Genomic DNA, 19,996 nt, shown 5'->3' with positions numbered 1-19,996 from the left:
AGGAAATAAATATTGTTGAACAGCAACAATCTCAAGGTACTATTAATTCTTCACAGGCAGAGGAAAGAGAGATGTATATTGGTTCCAGAAGATCTCGTGCACAACGTGAATCCATGGAAGACCTTTACAGGGGTTCAGTACAGGATATTAAGGAGGGCTACATGATTGCAGTGCTAGTAGATGAATATCCCAATGGCTATCCATTCTGGGTTGCTAAAATTATAAAGGTCTTTACAGAAAATTAGAATGTTACAAGTGTTGGAGTACATTGGTATGCCACAAATACACACCCATTCATTGGTGTGTATAAGCCAAAGATGGTATTTGACAAAAAAAATGACGGAAAGAGAAAAAGAAAGGGTACAAATATAAATCGTCGTCGCACAGAAATATTAAAATTGGAGGATGTTGACATACTTGTTTATGACTTCAATTTAACAAAGAGAGGAACTCTTCGCTTCAAGACGATAGAAATTCTGAAAGGGTTGCTACCCGAAGGAACAGTATTGAGATGGGAGTCTGCTAAAACCAGTCGTAGATCTAGAAGAATTTTGAAACCTGAAATGTTGGGCATGCATGTGGACTCAGATGGGGCACTAGTTGATGAAAGAGAAGAATATGGAACATCTTCGTCAGCATCCAGTCACTCATCTGAAGATGTGAATTCTGATGGTGTGCAAGAAAATATGAGTGATTTTGAATAATTGTTTTAGTTTATATAACTGATGTACGCATCGTATCTTGAAATAAAATTAATGATTTCCATATGGTGTTAAATGAGAAGTTATGAGGCATTTTTATGTTGTTGGATTATATGTCTTAATTATGATAATTTTTATTGTTTAAAATATCTACAATGCAATATTAAATTAGAGATATAATGTATGTTTTATTCAATATAAAAATAATGACTTTTGAATTCATTTAGTGATACAATTTGTTCATAATGTCATGGTTTTCTAATTTTATAGTTGAAAATTTTCAATTTCTTTTGTATATAGCATGTTATGGTTGAGAACACGTTGAATTTATACTTAAGGAAGAAAAACGATATTCTACCAAAAACATTAATGTGTTTTTTTCCTCATAAACAATTTGTTTGGCACATAAAAATTTGGTTTTACTAGCATTTTTTAAAAAGTTTGAAAATTGACCCTAAAAAAAATCATCGTTCCAGTATCATCACTTTTTCGTTTGGAAGCTATATTTTGCACGAAAATTTCATAATCACTGCCATTTTTAAAACATGTTCAAAATTGACCCCTAAAAAATAAAATCATTGTTCCAATATACACACTTTTCGTTTTTAGCACTATTTTTTATGCTTTCTCAGGGTTTTTGGCCAGAGTTCCCATTTTGAGTTTATAGTTCCCGTTTCAAAGTTTACATTGTTATTATGTTTCTATATGATATGTTTTGTCGATGATGAGACAGTGCTAGTTGTTGAATGGGATTTACAATGTGCTACCAGGATTTGACAAGATGGAGTTTTGTTGGTGTTGTTAATCAATGGGTTTTGCAGGAAAATGTTGGCATGCTTTGAGCCACCTTACATGACATTACCCTTTTTCATTGATGTCAAAGGGGGAGAGAGAAGGACTTGATGACTTGGTGTTTTATAGGAGGTTGACATCAATGCTAAAGGGGAGATGTTGGCATTGTGGTTGATGGTTGGTTGGCATTGATGTCAACATGGTTTGTACAGTAGCAGACCCTTTCAGCACATTTTATATATTGTTTGGTACAGATACAGATCCATCCAGTAGCAAGGCCAAGTTGTTCCTTGAAATCTTTGAAAGTACTACTAATGTCCTCAAGTCTATTATTGATGTTTTCGGTCAAGGTGTCCCTATTTTTCTTTAGATATTTCAAACAAATGTCCAACTAAAGCCTCAAAAAGCTAACATATATTACCATTGTCTACACATGGCCTTAGACAAGGCCTACCAGTGGTGTCTAGTAACCTTTTTCATCAAAGTCACAATTATATCTCAATATGATGCCACCAAAGAAGCTTCCCAACCAGACTTTAACCAAATGATGAGGTAGTGTGGTAGCCTAAGTAAAATAAGTGTGTTATAATGTGATCTAACGAGTATGTGACATCCGTTATAACGTGGTTTCCAAGAAAAAAATGGTATGACAATGCTTGTAGGTGAAGAAAAAAATAAACAAGGGAAAAACCATTAAAATTGCCCAAGGAATTCATCTGATCGAGGGTATTAACATCTATTTGACTCAATCAAAAATACCATCAAAAAATATGTGGTTATTTCCCAAGGTAATCGAAGATTGGAGAGCCTATAAATCTACAAGGCAACTAGACATTGAATTATGAGTGAGTTCGATCTAGCTTCTGAAGGATGAATTTTTTGTTGATTTATCTCGATAAATTCAATGTCCTTTCCCTTTATTTATCTCTTTGTTCTATCTCAGGGACAAGGAAGTATGGAATGATGGTTCATTTAGCAGAGATTTGATGTATTCCATTGAGCCATGTGAGCTAGTAAAAGTGTTAATCTAATGCATTGGGAGTGTAAGATATCAAGTGTCTAAGATCGATTTAGCAATGCACTGATGGATTTGCTTGTGTTCTAATTTTTTCATTGTAGGTGTAATGAAGTGTGAATGGATCTTCTAGTAAAGTGCTAATGATTTGATCTAAAAAATGTTAAATGTTGTGTCTAAAAAATTGCATAACTAAGAGCACCAATGCGCACAGTTAATGAGATATATTCTTGTATATGTTATTGACAAAGGTTCCTTGTATACATATGTGCATAAATCACTTTCTTGTATTATTTTAAGGTTCCTTTGCAGGAATATACACAAAGATCTATGTCTTTCATTGAATGAGATCTATAGTAATTTATTCTTTTAGTTTGTATTTAGAATGTGCACTAATATATGATCTAGAAATTGTATGGCTTATGCTTGAATCACTCATATTGTTACATAGATCAGCTCACATGGATATGCTAGAATATGTGTTGGTATATTGATTTATGTTGTACACATGGAGATTAAGTTGTGTGAGGTTTGAAGGCTAATTTTGGTGTCTCACTGTTTTATACACACCATATAGTTTTCATAAATCTATTGGCGTTGAAGTTTCAGAAGTTTATGGAAAAGTGTATATGGTAATGTACTTGTAGCAGGGGTTGAAATCTATTAATGCACAGATCAACAAGACCAAAGGTTTGTATAGTTGTACATTCAAATATTGTTAATGTGCAAGTCAGCAAGAGAAGAGATTTGTGTATGACATATTTTTGTGTTTAGATATCATTCTGGCCAGAGATCAACATCTTGTGCATCAGAATATAGACAAAGGTTTTTCCTATGACAATATTAGCCTATGAATTAGATGTTTCTATTTTTCCTTTGATGACTTCCCACTTTGCAGAGTTAAAGATAGAGGTTGAGAATAGTTATGCTTGGTGTTTTCATGTATTGGTTATGCTAGAGCATAGGAATTGTTTCCATGATGATCTAGTAATTGTGAAAGACATGTTACAGGGTTTGCATGTTAAGGCGCTTATTGCAGGGGCAGTTATGTATGGTTGCATGTTTTACTGATTGAGATGTATTGTCATATGTTGCTAGGACATTGAGTTATTGTGATGGATGTTGCTTGTTGTTGTCATTAATGTTGAGATCAGTATGTTGGCTCAAGTTTTATGGAAGAAGTGTTACTTATGGTGGTAACTGAAGTGTTGATGTTGGTAATTGTAGCTTTACTATATGTCTGTTTCTAGGTTTTGTTAGTGAAGTTGTAAAGTAAATGATGATGAAGTATTTCATACTGAAAGTGGTTGGAATTGTGTTATATTACATGCTGAGTTTGTTTCTATTGACATGAATATTACCCTGATGATGTTACGACTTGTATGGTGAAGGGTCAAAGCTATGAGTATACTGCCATTAGGGTTTTGCAAATGTATTGTCTTGGTAAGCTAATGTAATTTTTTATTTTGAGTGAATTCAAAGTGTTGGATAGAGTGATAGAAGGATGAGTATGTTGGATTATTGTTTACTATCCTTGATGGCTAGATGAGATGAGTCATGTATGAATAATGTCGTTGATTTTCAGGATTTTTTTACCTTGATGGAGATGTATTGTTATCATGATGCTAGATTAGGGTTTGGAATTCATGTCTTGGCTAAGTGAGAGGACTTTTTGCAGTTATATGTTGTTTATAGTTAATGGGAATGGTATGAACAGAGACTTTGAATCAATTGAATGTTGATGTATGCAGCTATGGCTTACCAATAGCTGATTTGGTTATTGTAGAGAAAATTTTTGTTGTCAGTTATGCAGAGGTCAAATGTGTATTCAATTATTGAGAGGTTTTGATATCTTGTTATTCAAATTGAGCATAATTTTATATGTGGGTCCAATTTGAAAATTGAATGAAACATGGCCTACAAGATTTAATTTTTGTTGCAAGTGGATCCAATGTGAAATATTTTGAAACAAAGTCCACAAAGGGTCTGAGGGTTGGAGCCTTCAATGAGGGAGTGGTAGCTTCCTTCCTATGGTGGCTGAAGAACTTGATCAGGGAGTGATGGCTTCCTTTTAGTGATAGCTGGAGAAATAATATGAGGTGGTAGCCTCTAGAAAGTAGGAGCCAGAAAACTGGTAGAAGTCTACACCAGTGCAAGATGTAAAAGAATATTTTCTTATTATTAATAAAAGAAGATGAAGAAAACAACGACAATGATTTTTCCCAATTGGGTTTGCCACCTGATATCTAGTGTCTCTATATGATGTTGTCCTGTTGATTTGTTGTTCTATTATGTTTCACTTGCATTTATGATGATCATGGTTCATATGTGTTACTCGCTTATGTATACATTTGCTTTCATTCAGTTAATTTTATAAAAAGGATTGAAAAGTAATTAAAATTTGAATTAACAGGAAATGTTGATTCACCCCCCCCCCTCAGTATTTCTAACAAGTGGTATTAGAGTCAAAGGTCTCAAGTTTGAAACACACCTATGTCACGCTAGGGGGAGAGATTGTTGGACGAATGAAATTCAACGCTCCCCACATGTTTTGCGACATGTGCCTAATAGCCTCTCGAGGATCCATTAACTTTGTTGATGTGTCCATTTACTAACCTCCACATGTTTTGGTGTAACAACAATCATGATTCCAAAAATATTCCATAGTAGTGTTATAATTATTAGTTACAAATATCATATAGATAACAACCACAAGTTTAAGAACATCCATAAGACAAAATCAAAACTATAGAGATGTTAGTGCTACAATAAAAGAGAATGTTATTACATCAACTTAGAGACATACAATCAAAACCAACAATTACATAAATAAAAATGATATCACATAAAAAACAACTAAACAATGAATTGAAAAAAATAATGAATTCCAATGATTTTGAAAATTAGCTAGAGGAAAAGATTTTACCTTCATATTTGTAGAAGATTTTTCATAGCGCATTGAGTGTTGGATAACAGTAATTCCAACCTACCAAGTCACCAGCCACATTAAATGCACCAGGAATATTGTCTCGTGGCTTCTGGAGAGTTCAAATCGCTTCCTGAAGAATCCATTGTCACTGACAATCCAGAGAATCGAGAAGCTTCATCACCATCTATAAAAATCATTTTCTAGCAATGTAAAGTCCAATTTTGTTGTGCAATATGTGTTCTATGATTTGGTATCAGAGCAAGGTTGAGCTTCAAGAGCGTGAGGTTTTATGTGAGCGATCAAAGTGATAGATTGTTGAGATTGTGTTGCAGAGAGGCTGTGTGCAATGCATTAGGCTTCTAGTGAAGGGGGTATTAGCCGGAGGTTCAACGTTGAGAGATTTATTTCCTCTGTGCAGCTAGCGTGAGAAATCTATTGCAGAGAAGTCTGTTTGAGTTATTTCTTGTTCTTTCCTATGTTGTATAAGTTTTCTTGCAATGGGTAAAGGCTTTGGTGAAGGGAAAACTGGCTGAAGGAGTTGCATGGAGAAGTTTTCCTGTGTGTTGGTAAAAGAGGGCTGAAGAAACTGGGTAAATCCTCAGCATCATGTGCTTGGAGTTTGATGTAAATTTTGTAGTGTTTTTCTATTTTTCTCTAGCAATATTTTTCATAATCTGTGATACAAATCCACTTGTAGTTTTTTAAATCAAAGTGTGGGAAAGGCTCAGTCGTTGTTCGGATATGCTTTGAAGGCTTCGTTAAATCCGCGCGTAGTATTTTAAATTGAAGTGTGGGCAAGGTTTCTTCCTTTCTAAAATTTAGTTATTATATATGTTTTGAACATTTCCTTTATGTTTTAGTTTAGCGGCATCCACTAGGCCGATATTTTTTATGAATCTCAAAGGATTTACGGTTAATGCAAAGGTTCAAACTAAGTGAAAAGTAAATTATGGAAGTTGCTTAAAATAATTAATGAAGTTATGTAGCCATGGCAGTGAATGGTGTTTTTTTTGTGATTATGGAATAATATATATATATATATATAAAGGGTGTTTTTAAGGAGCAAGTAAAATTAGCCAAAAAAAAAGGTGTTGTTATTATTGGTAAAGAAGTTGTTATTATTTAGTCATTAAATTTATTCGTATTGGTACTTAAGGATTCATAAGTTTAGTACCATGGCTAATGTATTGGCGGAATATTATTTATCTGAATCTAATAAGCTAGATGGTGAAAACTATGCAAATTGGAAGTTTAAGTTGTAGACTTTGATGGAAGGATACAATATATGAATGATTGTGTCTGGAGCTGAAGTCAAGCCAGTGACCCCTCAAGCCACGGATGTTACAATTCAAGATTGGGAGTGACGAGAAAACAAATCAAAGGTCCTTTTGTGGAAGTCCGTTAAGGACAACATTATTGCACACATTAGAGAGTGAAAAACATCCAAGGAGACATGGGATACTCTCAAAATTTTGTATGAGACGAAGACTACAAAATGAGTATTATATTTAAAGAGTAAGATTCTTTCAATTAAGATGGAAGAAAATGAAAGTATCAGTAATTTTATCTCTACAATTAAGGATCTAAAAGATAAAGTATGTGACATTGGTGAAACAATAACTAGTACAGACTTGGTTATTATGACATTAAATGGAATGCTTAAAGAATATCATATGTTTATCATTGGTCTTATAGCAAGAGAGAAGGCTCCTATGTTTGATGAGTTGGAAGGTATACTTATGCAGGAATAAGAGTGGAGAAGAAGTCTTAATTAGAAATATCCCAACTCAAATTTAGCATTGATGGCTAAAGGGAAGCAGTCCTTCAAAGGAAAATAGTGGGAGAAAAATAAAAACAAAAATCCACAAGTAAAATCATTTCAAGATACACCTTCACCAAGGTCAAATTCCAAATCAAGTAGAGATGATGCATGTTATTACTATGGAAAACCTCGTCATTTTGCTAAGAATTGCATGAAAAGAAAGCCTATTCAATTTAAACAAAGAACGCATACAAGAAATTATGTCGATAGAGATGAGACAATCAGTCATGATTTTAGCAATCTCAAATTATTTGTGTCCAATGTTGCTTTATTAGCAAAAACTGATGATGATAATGCTTGGTTTATATATTTTTGTGCATCAATCCACATGTCTTGCAAAATAGATTGGTTTGATACTTATCATGAAGTTAATAATGGTGCACACATCTATTTAGGAGATAATAGATCACATGAATTAAAGGATATGGTAATATAAGTGTTACAATGTCTAATGGACAAGAAAAACAAATTGAAAATGTAGTGTATGTTCCAGGCTTAAAGAAGAACTTAATTTTTGTCTCTACTATTACAGATCAACATTTAAAAGTTGAATTTGTGAAATAACATTGTTTGGTAAAGGATATGCAGGGCAACTGCAAGGTTGTTGCAAAAGGAATGAGAGTTGGAGGATTATACAAGTTGGATTTAACGAAGAATCGACATCAAGCTTTGGCATCAACAAGCATGACAAATATAGAGCTTTGGCATCAAAGGTATGGACACTTCAATCATAATGACCTAATGTTACTACAAAATAAATTGATGGTAGAATGTCTTCCAAATATTAAGGGTGAACACTTTGAATGTGAAGGTTGTGCACTAGGGAAATAACATAGGGAAGAATTTCATGTGCATGAAAATAGAAGAAAATGTGAAATACTTGAACTAGTGCATACCGATGTATGTGGTCCAATGCAAACTAAGTCACTTGGTAGAGCATATTACTTTCTTATATTTATTGATGATAGTACTAGATACACCTAGGTGTACTTTATAAGAAACAAAAGTGATGTGTTTGAATACTTTAAATAATTCAAGAGTATGGTTGAAAATCAAACAGGAAAGAGCATTAAAATTCTTCAATTAGATAGAGCTGGTGAGTACACTTTAGGATATTTTGTCAAATACTGCATGAAAAATGGAATTATGCAACAATTTATAGTACCACATACACCTCAACAAAATGGAGTAGTTGAGAGAAAGAATAGAACATTAGTTGAGTAGTATGTTAAAAACTAAAGGACTTTCTACTGGTTTTTCGACTGAAGCCATTAATATAGTTGTATACCTCAAAAATAGAAGCCCTACAAAATATCTTGAGCAAAAAACACCATTTGAATAATTTTATGATTTTAAACCTAAAGTTAGCCATTTAAGGATATTTGGATGCAAGGCCTTTGCTCACATTCCTAAAGAGGATAGGAGAAAATTATATTCAAAAATTATCAAATGCATTTTTATTGGATATTGTACTGATCAAAAAGCATATAAAATGTATGATCCAAGTTCCCACAAGGTCTTTTCAAGTAGAGATGTTATATTTCATGAGCATGCAGATAAACAAATAAAATAAGATGAACATAATGTATGGCATCCTCTCACAACTTTAAAGAAGAAGAATTTGTGGAATCATCTCAAGCTCAAGAAAGCATGGACATTCCATAAGACATTTCAAGAAGTCAAAATCCACAAAGAAGTAATGAAGGCACTCCATAGAGAAGAAGAAGAGGAGAATGTATTCCATAGTGTAATGAACCTCTAACAAGGTCAACACGACATATTCAAACCCCTATCAGGTATAAATATTATGCTTTAATGTCTCAAGTAATGACTGTCTTTGAGCCTTTAAATTATGAACATGCTAAAAATAATAAAGAATGGATGGAAGATGTGAAAGAAGAATATGAATCTATAATGAAAAATGAAACTTGTGAATTAACAGATTAACTAAAAATAAAGTCCCTATAGGATCAAAATGGTTGTACAAGACAAAATTTAATGCAGATGGTAGCGTAGACAAGTATAAGGAAAGATTGGTTGCAAAAGGTTATTCACAAAAGGAAGGTATATATTATGAAGATACCTTTTCTCCAGTTGCAAAAATGAACACAATTAGAATAATGATAGCATTGGCCACTAAATATGATTAGAAGCTACATTAATTAGACTTGAAGTCGTATTTTCTAAATGGAAACTTAAACAAGGAGATTTATCTTGTTCAACCAGAAGGATTTGTAAAGAAGGGACAAGAACATCTTGTATGAAAGTTTAAAAAGGCCTTATATAGACTAAAACAAGCACCCAGATCTTGGTATGAGAAAATAGATAAATTCTTCATCCAACAGGGATTTAACAAAATAAAAAATGATCCTAATTTATATATCAATTCAGATAGAAATGGAAATATAGTATTAATATATGTGTGTGTGTGTGTGTGTGTGTTGATGATCTAATAATAATAGGGAATGTTGATAAATTGATTCAAGATATGAAAAGGAAATTATCACAGGAATTTGAGATAAAAGGATCTTAGATAGATGCACTATTTTCTAGGTCTTGAAATATGGAGAGATAATGGAAGCACTTTAATCACACAAAGAAAATATACAAACGAGGTACTAAAGAGATTTCATATGAAAGGATGTAAAGCAGTGAGTACTCCATTGGAACAAAATATCAAATTGAGAAATGATGATGGAACAAAAGAGGTGAATGGAACATTGTATCAACAATTAGTGGGAAGCCTGAATTATATCACTACCACTAGACCAGACATTGCTTATGCAGTAAGCATACTTAGTCAATTCATGGCTAAGCCTCATGAAACCCATTGGATAGCTGCAAAAAGGGTTCTTCGATATTTAAAGGGAACTATCAATTTTGGTATTGAATATACTAATGATCATAATGTTTAATTGACAGGTCATCTGATTCTGATTGGGCTGGAAATCCATATGAAAGAAAATCCACCACTGGATACATGTTAAATATAGGATCAGGAGCTATATCATGTAGCAGTATGAAACAACCAACAATTTCCTTGTCATCAACTGAAGCAGAGTATAAATAATTATGCAGTGTCAGCTGCGAAGAAATATGACTCAAAAAGATACTTGAAGATGTTGGAGAATCTCAACAAGAACCTACAGTGATCAGATGTGATAATCAAAGTTCCATCAAATTGGAAAACAATCCTATATGTCATGCAAGGTCAAATCATATAGACACACAACATCATTTTGTAAGGGAAAAAGTCTAATCAAAGGAAATTGACTTAATATATTGTAATACAAATGAGAATGTGGTTGACATATTCACTAAGCCTCTTGGGAAGGCTAAATTTGAGTTTTTTTTTTTTTTTGGTTTTATTTATTTATTTATTTTATTATTATTATTATTATTATTATTATTATTATTTTATTTTGAATTTATTTATTTTGTTAAAATGAAATAAAATCTTTTTACCTTTTATAACTTTCGTAATTAAATTCTATTCATTATTATTTTTATGTATATTTCAATTTTATTATTCCAATAAGTTTCTAACTAACCTTTGTCTATATTTCTTTTATATATATATACTTATTATTTAAGTCCCATTTAAAAAACAAATTATAATTTTTTAATAACTTTCCAACTAACCTTTAACAATTTTTAAATTATTTTATATTTTTATTTATTCACATAATTTAACTAATTTCAATTAAATCTTGACTCTGGTCCTAAAGTCAAAATTAGCCGTTAGTCAAGATAGCCATTGGAGCCTCTGCTCAGACTATTTAACATGCTAAGCTGGATCTGTTTCTTCAACTTGTCTTGACGATGAACCACACTTGTTGGTTCGAAACGTGTCGACAAATGATTTATCTTGTGACTTACGCTGAAGAATTTCTCATAAACCTAATATGGATCACAGAAGCCTCAATTCAACAAGTTATGTGTTGTAGAAAATACAGATTATGTTGTAAGCCTAGGTGAGACTTAGACCAGCAGGCATGTCAATTAAGAGTATGTTTGTGTCTTATGTATTGTGCTATAGCGCATTATGTGTGTTTTTCATATAGTTGGAATTAAGGGGGAGTGTTGGATAGCAGTAATTCCAACCTACCAAGTCACCAACTGTATTAAATGCACCAGGAAGATTGTCTCATGGCTTCTGGAGAGTTCAAATAGCTTCCTGAAGAAGCCATTGTCACCAACAATCCATAAAATCGAGAAGCTTCATCATTGTGTATAAAAATCCTTCTCTAGCAATGTGAAATCCAAGTTTGTTGTGAAATTTGTGTTCTCTAATTTTGATGACCCAAAAACTTTCATAAAGAGAAAATTATATGTTAACCACTATTAAAAAAATGATTATATCCACTTTCTAGATGTAACCAAAGCTATTATACATATTGAAAAACAATATCGCTCTGAATATGTGATGATCCATGAGTTGGTTGCATATGATAGTGTGGCAGGGATGTACAAGATAAACAAGCATGATGAAGTTAAGGAAGAATACAATTGATTGACACAAGTGAAAAAGGGAAAGCGCAGAAGTTGAAGAGCATACACGATAAGTAAGAGAGCATGCAGGAAAATTATGATGGCACGTGGCCGAACAGGGACTAGAGGAAGATGAAAGGTCTTGTTAGGAAGATGAAGATATGGTTACAGTTGTTGGAGAAAGTGACTAGTCGTGCAAGTAAGAAAAAATAGGATAGCAACCAAAAGCACTGGTTTATCCAAACTTGTCTAAGAGTTAGATAGTCAATAAAGAGTCTACAGAGCTAGAAAGAGTTGGACATAGAGACCCGAAGGGGCCCAAGAGAGTGCTAAGGCACTAAACACTTTAATATGTAAATTATTTTTGGATTTTATCCATGAAAATGTGTAGGCATGTTCCCCTATGACATTTTGATGTAGTTCTGGATTGTTTATTCTCTTATTATTTTTCAATGAAATTTATCTTTGATCTAACCTAAATTGTTGAATATTGCTTCTCTTAGCCTACAAAATTTTAAATTTGGCTAATTGTGAACCCATGATAGTGTCAATGCGCCATAAGTGGTCTTTACATTCACTGGTGACCAAATTTAATTGAAATGGTGCAATGCAATTATTTTGGAGAAAGAACACACGCGTACATTGCCAAGCATGAAAGAACTCATGCTTTGGTCTATAGGTAATGTCTTCAAAAATATGTACTCCCATATGCAATGTACAAATATTATGAAATATCCTCAACTATTTGTTTTGTGATTTGGGCTTCCAAGTTAAGTCAATACACATGACCACTTGTATAATTGGACCATTCACCCTTTTCCTACAAATTGATATGTTATTAAGACCCAAAATTAACACTTGGACCAAGGTGTTGACTAAAGAAAAATGATACATTTTATTTTGTGGCAATATGCATTAATCTCATTGCTTCATGTGATAATTCCACCAGTGGTCTATGTTATAGCAAAATCTTGCAAATCGTGAAATAAATTCCCTAAGCTCAAGTGTGACACTCTACAGGTATAATTAAGAAGTAGCGAAGTATCACCTTACCAACCCTATTCTCACTTTTCGCCAAATCTCCTCTAGCTCAAGGGAGGTTCTCCCTAAAGATTGGATTGTGAGGGTTTTTAAGGTAATTTCAAGGTTTGAGTTCAAAGGGTCGAATGGTTGATTGGAAGGGTTAGTTCAATCAATATAAGCTCAAGAGAGCTCCCCAAACACACCCAATCAAAAATTTACAAGGTGATTTTAAATAGCAAGCCCCAGCAAAACAGTTCAATGATTTGAAAAGAAAATAAGTGATGGAGGATAGAATATTAGTGCCTTAGCTTTCCAATATATGTTTGCATCATATATAGTCAAGGATCAGAACACTTGAAGATGATTGGAGTAAAACTAGGTTCACAAGACTAAGATAAGTCCACTCACTATGTAACACCTCTAGGATGGCCCTTTTCTGTGTGATGTACATATCATGTTTAGACTGGAGAGCCATGAACTATTTTATGTCCAGCAAACCCATGTACATGTGTTTTAAGCTAGTGCACCTATGCTTACATGTTTTGAGCTCAAAAAGCTTAGTTTTGTATGAAATCACGTGCATATTAATAAAATACATCATTGTTGCAAACCAAGTTAGACAAGAGAGTTTGGGGGCTAAGATTCCATGAATGTGAAAGGGGGGCTAAGGGATAAATGATGAAGGGCTTAAGCCTAGGTGGCTAAGCTATTATTAAAATAATCCTAGTCAAGAAGTGCACAAGTTGTATCCCAAGTCCATAAAGTGACTTCATAGAGTGTCATTTGTCAAAAGGAGGGACATGCACATAAAAGTGAAGTGTGTTAGAGTCAATCCATCTTCCATTGCATCATTTTATATGGTGAAGAGATGACTTGACTCCTTGGAGGGGAAGAAGAGGTCACCTTGTGATATGATTGGATGGGTTTCCTTAGTGTAAGGAAAGAAAGGTATCGGGGGAAAAACTCCTGAGAGCAATTGGAACTCGTATAATTCACAAGGCTCTGAGAAATCTCTGGTTGGCTGAGTTGAAAACCCATGGAATGGTATTGGCACAACCAAGTGGACTATAGGTATAGAGAAAGGAGTGCACTACCTTGGGTTGTGTGGATTGATGGGGGATGTGAGACTGTTGGTGGGAGGTTTCCTGATAATTTGGAATCGTTGCATTATTCATGATGCAACACTAGTTAGGTGCCATAGCTATTTTTACGTAAGCCTTTAGTCTTGTGGAGTCGAGGCTCCAGCTCAGGAATGACTTGCAACTGAGAAATTATGAACAACATGGTCTATGGCTAAGTGAAACATCTGAGGTGTGCAATCAGTTGGTGCTCACTTTAAAATATAATTATTTAATTTGAAGTGTGTTTTCCATTATGATGGTTTACGTAATTTTGCATGTTGTGGATGAACAACAAATTAAATATGTCAATTATACATTTATGTTATTTATATATGAGAGCATTGCATCATAGAATGCATCAGACACACATAACAGATGTTATAGGAAATGAATTGATTGAAAAATTAAAAAAGATAAGGTTAGAGAGGTAGTAACACACCCCAATAGGTAAATGGAGGTGTTACAAAGTGGTATTAGAGCTAAAGTGACATCACTCGGGCCACATGGGTCCAACTTCGCTTACAAAGGAAAGATCACAAGTTGCATGGCAACTAATTGATAGAGTTTCACTGGGAATGGGAAAAATTCTCAATTCAGAATAAAATTTAAAGGACTAAATCCATTAAGAATGAAAAAAATATCGAATTGATGATTACATGTGTAGAATCAATGAAGTGAAGGATCAATTATAGGGGTGGAGATGCCAATTTCATGCAAATATAAGTACTAAAAAAATAAACTTTATTGATAGAAAAAAGAAAAGAAAAAATTGTCAAAATTTAAAAAAAAAAATGAAAAAAACTCATATTAAGACATTAGCAGTGGCAGGTGGTAGTTGACTTAGTAAGTGGGGGAGGACATGTGCCATGATATAATTCCATTGGAGTTTGATGAGTTGTTGAACCCCCTCTCTTCTTCTAATACTATATCAATATAATATGTTATGTTACTAGTATATCAACCGTTAAATCCATCATAAGTGCAACTAGCATTAACCCACACACATGTTGGGATCCAATATAGATCTAGATCATCGGATCAAGTGGATGTTACCTGTTAGGTCCATCGAAGTGCAACTATGCATGAACTCAAATTCATTTTTGGATTCAATATAGATCTTGAAATTCATATCGAGTGGAAGTAAATTGTTAGATCCATCATAGGTGCAACTCTCTTTCAACCTCCATGCATGTTTCAACTGTTAGTTTTTGGTAGCATCGGATGTGCTCTAGCCATGAAAATTGGTGGAGAGTCCAAGGCACATGAGTTATAAAGAACCCAGATATCGTTTGGTGAAATTCCACCTAGATTGTATTTTATTAAAATAATTAATATTTTTAATGGGGTTCCTAAGTCTAAACTTAGGAAAATTAAAATATTAATGGGTATTAATCAAAATATGGGTGAGAATGATCTAGAAGGTGGATCAAGTTAAGTTTTAATCTTAGATGTTGATTAAAGACTTAATCTCGTTTGATGAAGTCTCAACGAGAAAATTATAAGAAAGAGGCTTGGGGTTCATTTAGAAAGACATACAGAGAGAATGAATTGATCTGGAGTTCGATTTCTCGGGCTAGGAAGCTGAGAATTCAAACTGAGTGATCATTCTATAGAAAAGGGGCAGGGACAGTTCGAGAGTACTAACAGAGAGGCGGAAAGAATCTAATGGAGGCAGTGCAGCATCTAGGGGGACTGACATTGGGTCAATCTGGGCCCACGCGGGCCTGACGCATAGCCAGAAGGGCCTGTGCAGAAGCAGAAGATGCCCTCACACAGAAAGTCGGAACTGTCAGGGAACTACCAGAACAGCCAGGAAGGTTGATGCAAAAGGCATAAGAGACAATGCAGAGTTGACGCAGAGCATGTAAGGTTGGAGCAGGTCAAATGTAGAGGCAGCTAGGGTTAGCTAATTTTGTTGTCAGATCAGCCAGAATCTGACGAGTGAAGTGAGGTAAAACTGACTCAGGTTTCCGCCATTTTATTTTCTCTATCATTGGTTTGTCGAGAGGGAAACTAGCGTTGTATTCAGAATTACTACTTAATAATAGAAAACCCTTCGAGTTTTTGCATTGGTTTTCCTGCATTGGGTTTTTTTAGGGACTATTTTGTCCAAAAATAATTGTGTCCTATGTATCTTGTTCTTTGCTCAAGTTATTGGTTTCATGTAATAAAATTTAAAGCATTGTAGGTTGCAGAAGTAATTTGCTTCAGTATTCAGAAAATAACTTGATAATGTATATTAAAATCAAGTAGGAGAAGTAAATCCAGTTCTTGCTACAGTAGGGGTTCCTTGGACTAGGAATTTTCACATGGTATCATAGCATTGATTTTGAAATAGGCATAGCAAATCCAGCGCTGAGCAGAGAGGCTAACAGCGTCATTTGGCATCAATTCGAATCCCCTTGAAAGGATTACGCAGTCCTTGCCGGGAAGCAGATATTTCGAGGATATCTCTCTCTGAGAGAGTTGACAGAGGTACGATTTCTGAATCATGAGCTTGCAGAGGTAGAGGGAGTGACGTGGAGCCTCAGCCCAGTGCTTGAAGGGCACAATTTTCTACCAGGGCAGAAATCCGTCAGAAAAGAGCGAAGACACATAGAAGGGGAATTTTCTCCTCAAAGAACTTTTCTCGCTTAAAGTTCGAATTTCTCACTTGTCGGGAAGTAGTGCTGAGCAGTGACTATAGGATTCAGTTCGACATTTTGGGTGAGATGGCATCACATTGGCTCAGAGATCAGGACAGGTTGGAAGGAGCTTCCAACTATGTCATATGGAAGACCAGAATCTTAGCTATTTTAGAGGAGTACGATCTTGAATCCTACGTCAAGAGTGTTGTGGTTGTTCCCACTGACAATGATCAAAAGAAGAAGTACAAGGCCGAGTGGGGAAAGGCGAAGAGACTCATACTCGATGGATTTCGAGATCATGTGGTCTCACACTTGCAGGGAAAAGATGCAACTCAAGAAATGTGGGAAGCTTTGTTTTCATTGTATGAAGGTTCTTCCGAACAACGAAAGATGTACTTAGAACAAAAGTTGCAGTAGACATTGATGCAGAAAGGAAGACTTAACTCATATCTTCAATGTCTTCAGGACACCAGAGACCATCTTGTTGCAGTGGGGTCTACTCCTCAGTCTATCGCAATGGTAAGGAAGGCCCTGAATGAAGTCTCAGATGAATGGAAAGTCTTCATCCAAAGTATATTGGACAGAGAAATACTACCTTCATGAGAGGAGATGTGGGCAGCCCTTCAACAGGAAGAATTAAGGAGGGACCTAGTTAAGGTTAACCTCAATGGCAGCAGTGGGAGTAGCACGAAGACTAAGGAGGAGGAGGAGAATGCAGCACTAGCATCAAAGGGACAGCAGAAGCAGAAGCGAAAGAAGGACATTTTGAAGGTGAAATGTTTCAGATGTGGCGAGATGGGTCACTTTGAATCCCAATGTCCTTTGAAGCAAAAGGATAAGGATGAGAAACATGATCCTAAGGCTGCACAAGCAAAAATTGACGAATATGAGTTTTCCATGAGTGCCCACGCATCTCCAGGAGGGAAATGGGGCGATATTGAGCTGTAGTTGGGAGGACTACATGTGGTAAGGATCCTTGAGGATTCCACCTCTCGGATCAATTCCTTGCTACGAGAACCCGAGATTCAACAGTAGCAAGATGGACTTAGTGTTAGATGATGCAGTGGATTTTTTGGAGAGACAGATGTAGTTTTTTTAGACTAGGGACTGATCAGCACAGAGCAAGGTTGGTAGCAGTGAAGAAGTCAGCAACAGTGCAGAAGATTCAGAGGGTTAGAGACTAGTAGCAGGAAGATTCCAACAAATTTCATGGTATTATGCTTAACACAGTTAAGTTCAGTAATTTTTGGATGTTTTTCAGTTGCTTCTCTTAGCAACTAAGTTGCAGTATGAATGTAGTGTTAGTAGTGGTAGTGCTAGTAGCATAGCAGACGTGACAATTGAGAGGGAGTTGTAGTACAGATGCAGCAGTGGGAGTGGCAGTGTCATCAGCAGCATTACAGTTGCAACAACAGCACAGTTTTGGTGGCAGCAACAGTGTGGAAAAGGAGGTGCTTCAGAGACAGAGCAACATACAGTTGGAAATTGTTGCTAGAGCACTTTCCTCACTAAGAGGGAGTGTTAGTTTTTGATATCATCGGATGTGATCTAGCCATAAAAATTGGTGGAGAGGCTAAGGCATGTGATTTCTACATAACCCAGAAATTGTTTGGTGAAATTCCAACTGGATTGTATTTTATTAAAATAAATAATATTTTTAATGGGGTTAAAGAAGTTGATAAAGCAGTTCACCCCCTCGAGGGCTACGTCTGCTGGGTCCAAATCTCCCAACCGGGCTTGTCCTTGTTTTTATTAAATGCTCAAGTTGAAAATACAGTTGAATAGAAGCATCTACAGGAGAAATAGATGGTAAAAATGGATTCAGAACACTTGAATCCTTCAGGATTGACTATTGGATCACCTCCAATGGATACCTGCAACCCTATACAGTCTTCACAAAACTGGGCCCTGGTGGCTCCTAGAACTTTCACGGCTCCAAAACCTCTGCAAATGACCTCAGATGGCTGTAAGACCAAACCAAGCTTCCTATTGCTAGGCTTGCTTGTAGCACATAATGAACGGTACCTTCTAGACCATAGGAGAGCATCTCTATGGATTTTGTAGGAGGTTTGCCAAAATCTCGAAAGCAACATGATTATTTATATGTAGTAGTTGATCGTTTCAGCAAAATGTGTATACTTATGCCTTGTAAGAAAACTATAACTGTTGAACAAACTGCTGAATTATTTTTTCATCATGTATGGATTCACTTTGGTTTGCCTACTTCCATTATTAGTGACAGGGATTCCAGATTTGTGGGGAATTTTTGGTCCAACCTATGGGAGATGTTGGACACAAAGTTGAAGAAAAGTACTGCTTTCCATCCGCAAACAGATTGACAAACCGAAGTTGTGAACAGAACCATTGTGCACCTCTTGAGAGGTTATTGCAGCAAGCATCCCAAGCTTTGGGATGAACATTTGCACTACATACAGCATGCTTACAATCGTGCCAAGCACTTTTCCACAAACACCTCACCGTTTGAAGCTTGTTTTGGTTATTTGCCAAAATCACCTCTTGATTTCATTCTTGAGAAAGATGTTGCCATTGAGGGACATAGTGACATTGACAAAGCTCGTTCATTCATTGAAAGGATTCAGCAAATACATCAGCAAATTCAAGAACAGCTTGAGAAGAGTCAAGGCAAGTATAAGGAAAGACACGACAAGCATAGAGTTGATTACAAGTTTCAAGAAGGAGATGAGGTATGGTTGTACATTAGTAAGGAAAGGATGCAAGTAGAAGGTAAAAAGCTGAAGCCTATTCGTTATGGTCCATTCAAAATCGTCAAGAAGGTTGGAAATAATGCTTTTCAATTAGATTTGCCTTCCTACATGCAAATGTATTCTGTTGTCAATGTGGAGAACTTACGTTTGTTTGAACCTCCTTTGATTGCTGATCATGAAAGTGTTGTTCATCTACCATCTATAGAATATTTCTCGCCAGAATTCTTAGATGAGCTGAAAGAAGATACAATCCTTGACAGAAGGACACGCACTTCAAGAAGGGGCAGTGTAGATTATGTTCGGGTTGGTTTCAAAGGCAGCAAACCGAACAAGGCAAAGTGGATGGAGGTGGACATAGTGAGGGAGCTATACCCTCACCTCTTTAACAGGTAGTTGAAGGCTTTTGGGGTCCAAAAGCTTCCCAATGGGGAGGCGTGATCAGGTGCTCATGTCCTAAGTGTCGTGAAATGCTAAAAATTTAAAGTGCTTAGAACTGGTTCAAAGTTGAATGACTGGAAAGTGCTCATCTTCTCGATTCCGGTGTCGCAAACGGTTCGAAAAACGGTCGCCGTATGAGGAAGTTATGGCAAAAAGAAGAATTTGTCCATAACATTAGAAATTTTAATTTTTAATATTCCGTTGGGCACGAAATCTGAGGCAACCACCAAACATTAAATGTAACTGCAGTTAAGTTGGCGGAATTTTGGCAGGAGCGCCAAATTTGGCGGACCCGCCATAATTGGCGGAGC

The sequence above is a fragment of the Pinus tabuliformis genome, chromosome Q (assembly GCF_031772625.1).
Source record: "Pinus tabuliformis cultivar Carrire ecotype Pingquan chromosome Q, CPIR1, whole genome shotgun sequence".
Lineage (NCBI taxonomy): Eukaryota > Viridiplantae > Streptophyta > Pinopsida > Pinales > Pinaceae > Pinus > Pinus tabuliformis.
The sequence above is the reverse complement of the archived record's forward strand: the minus strand, read 5'-3'. Positions refer to the sequence as shown.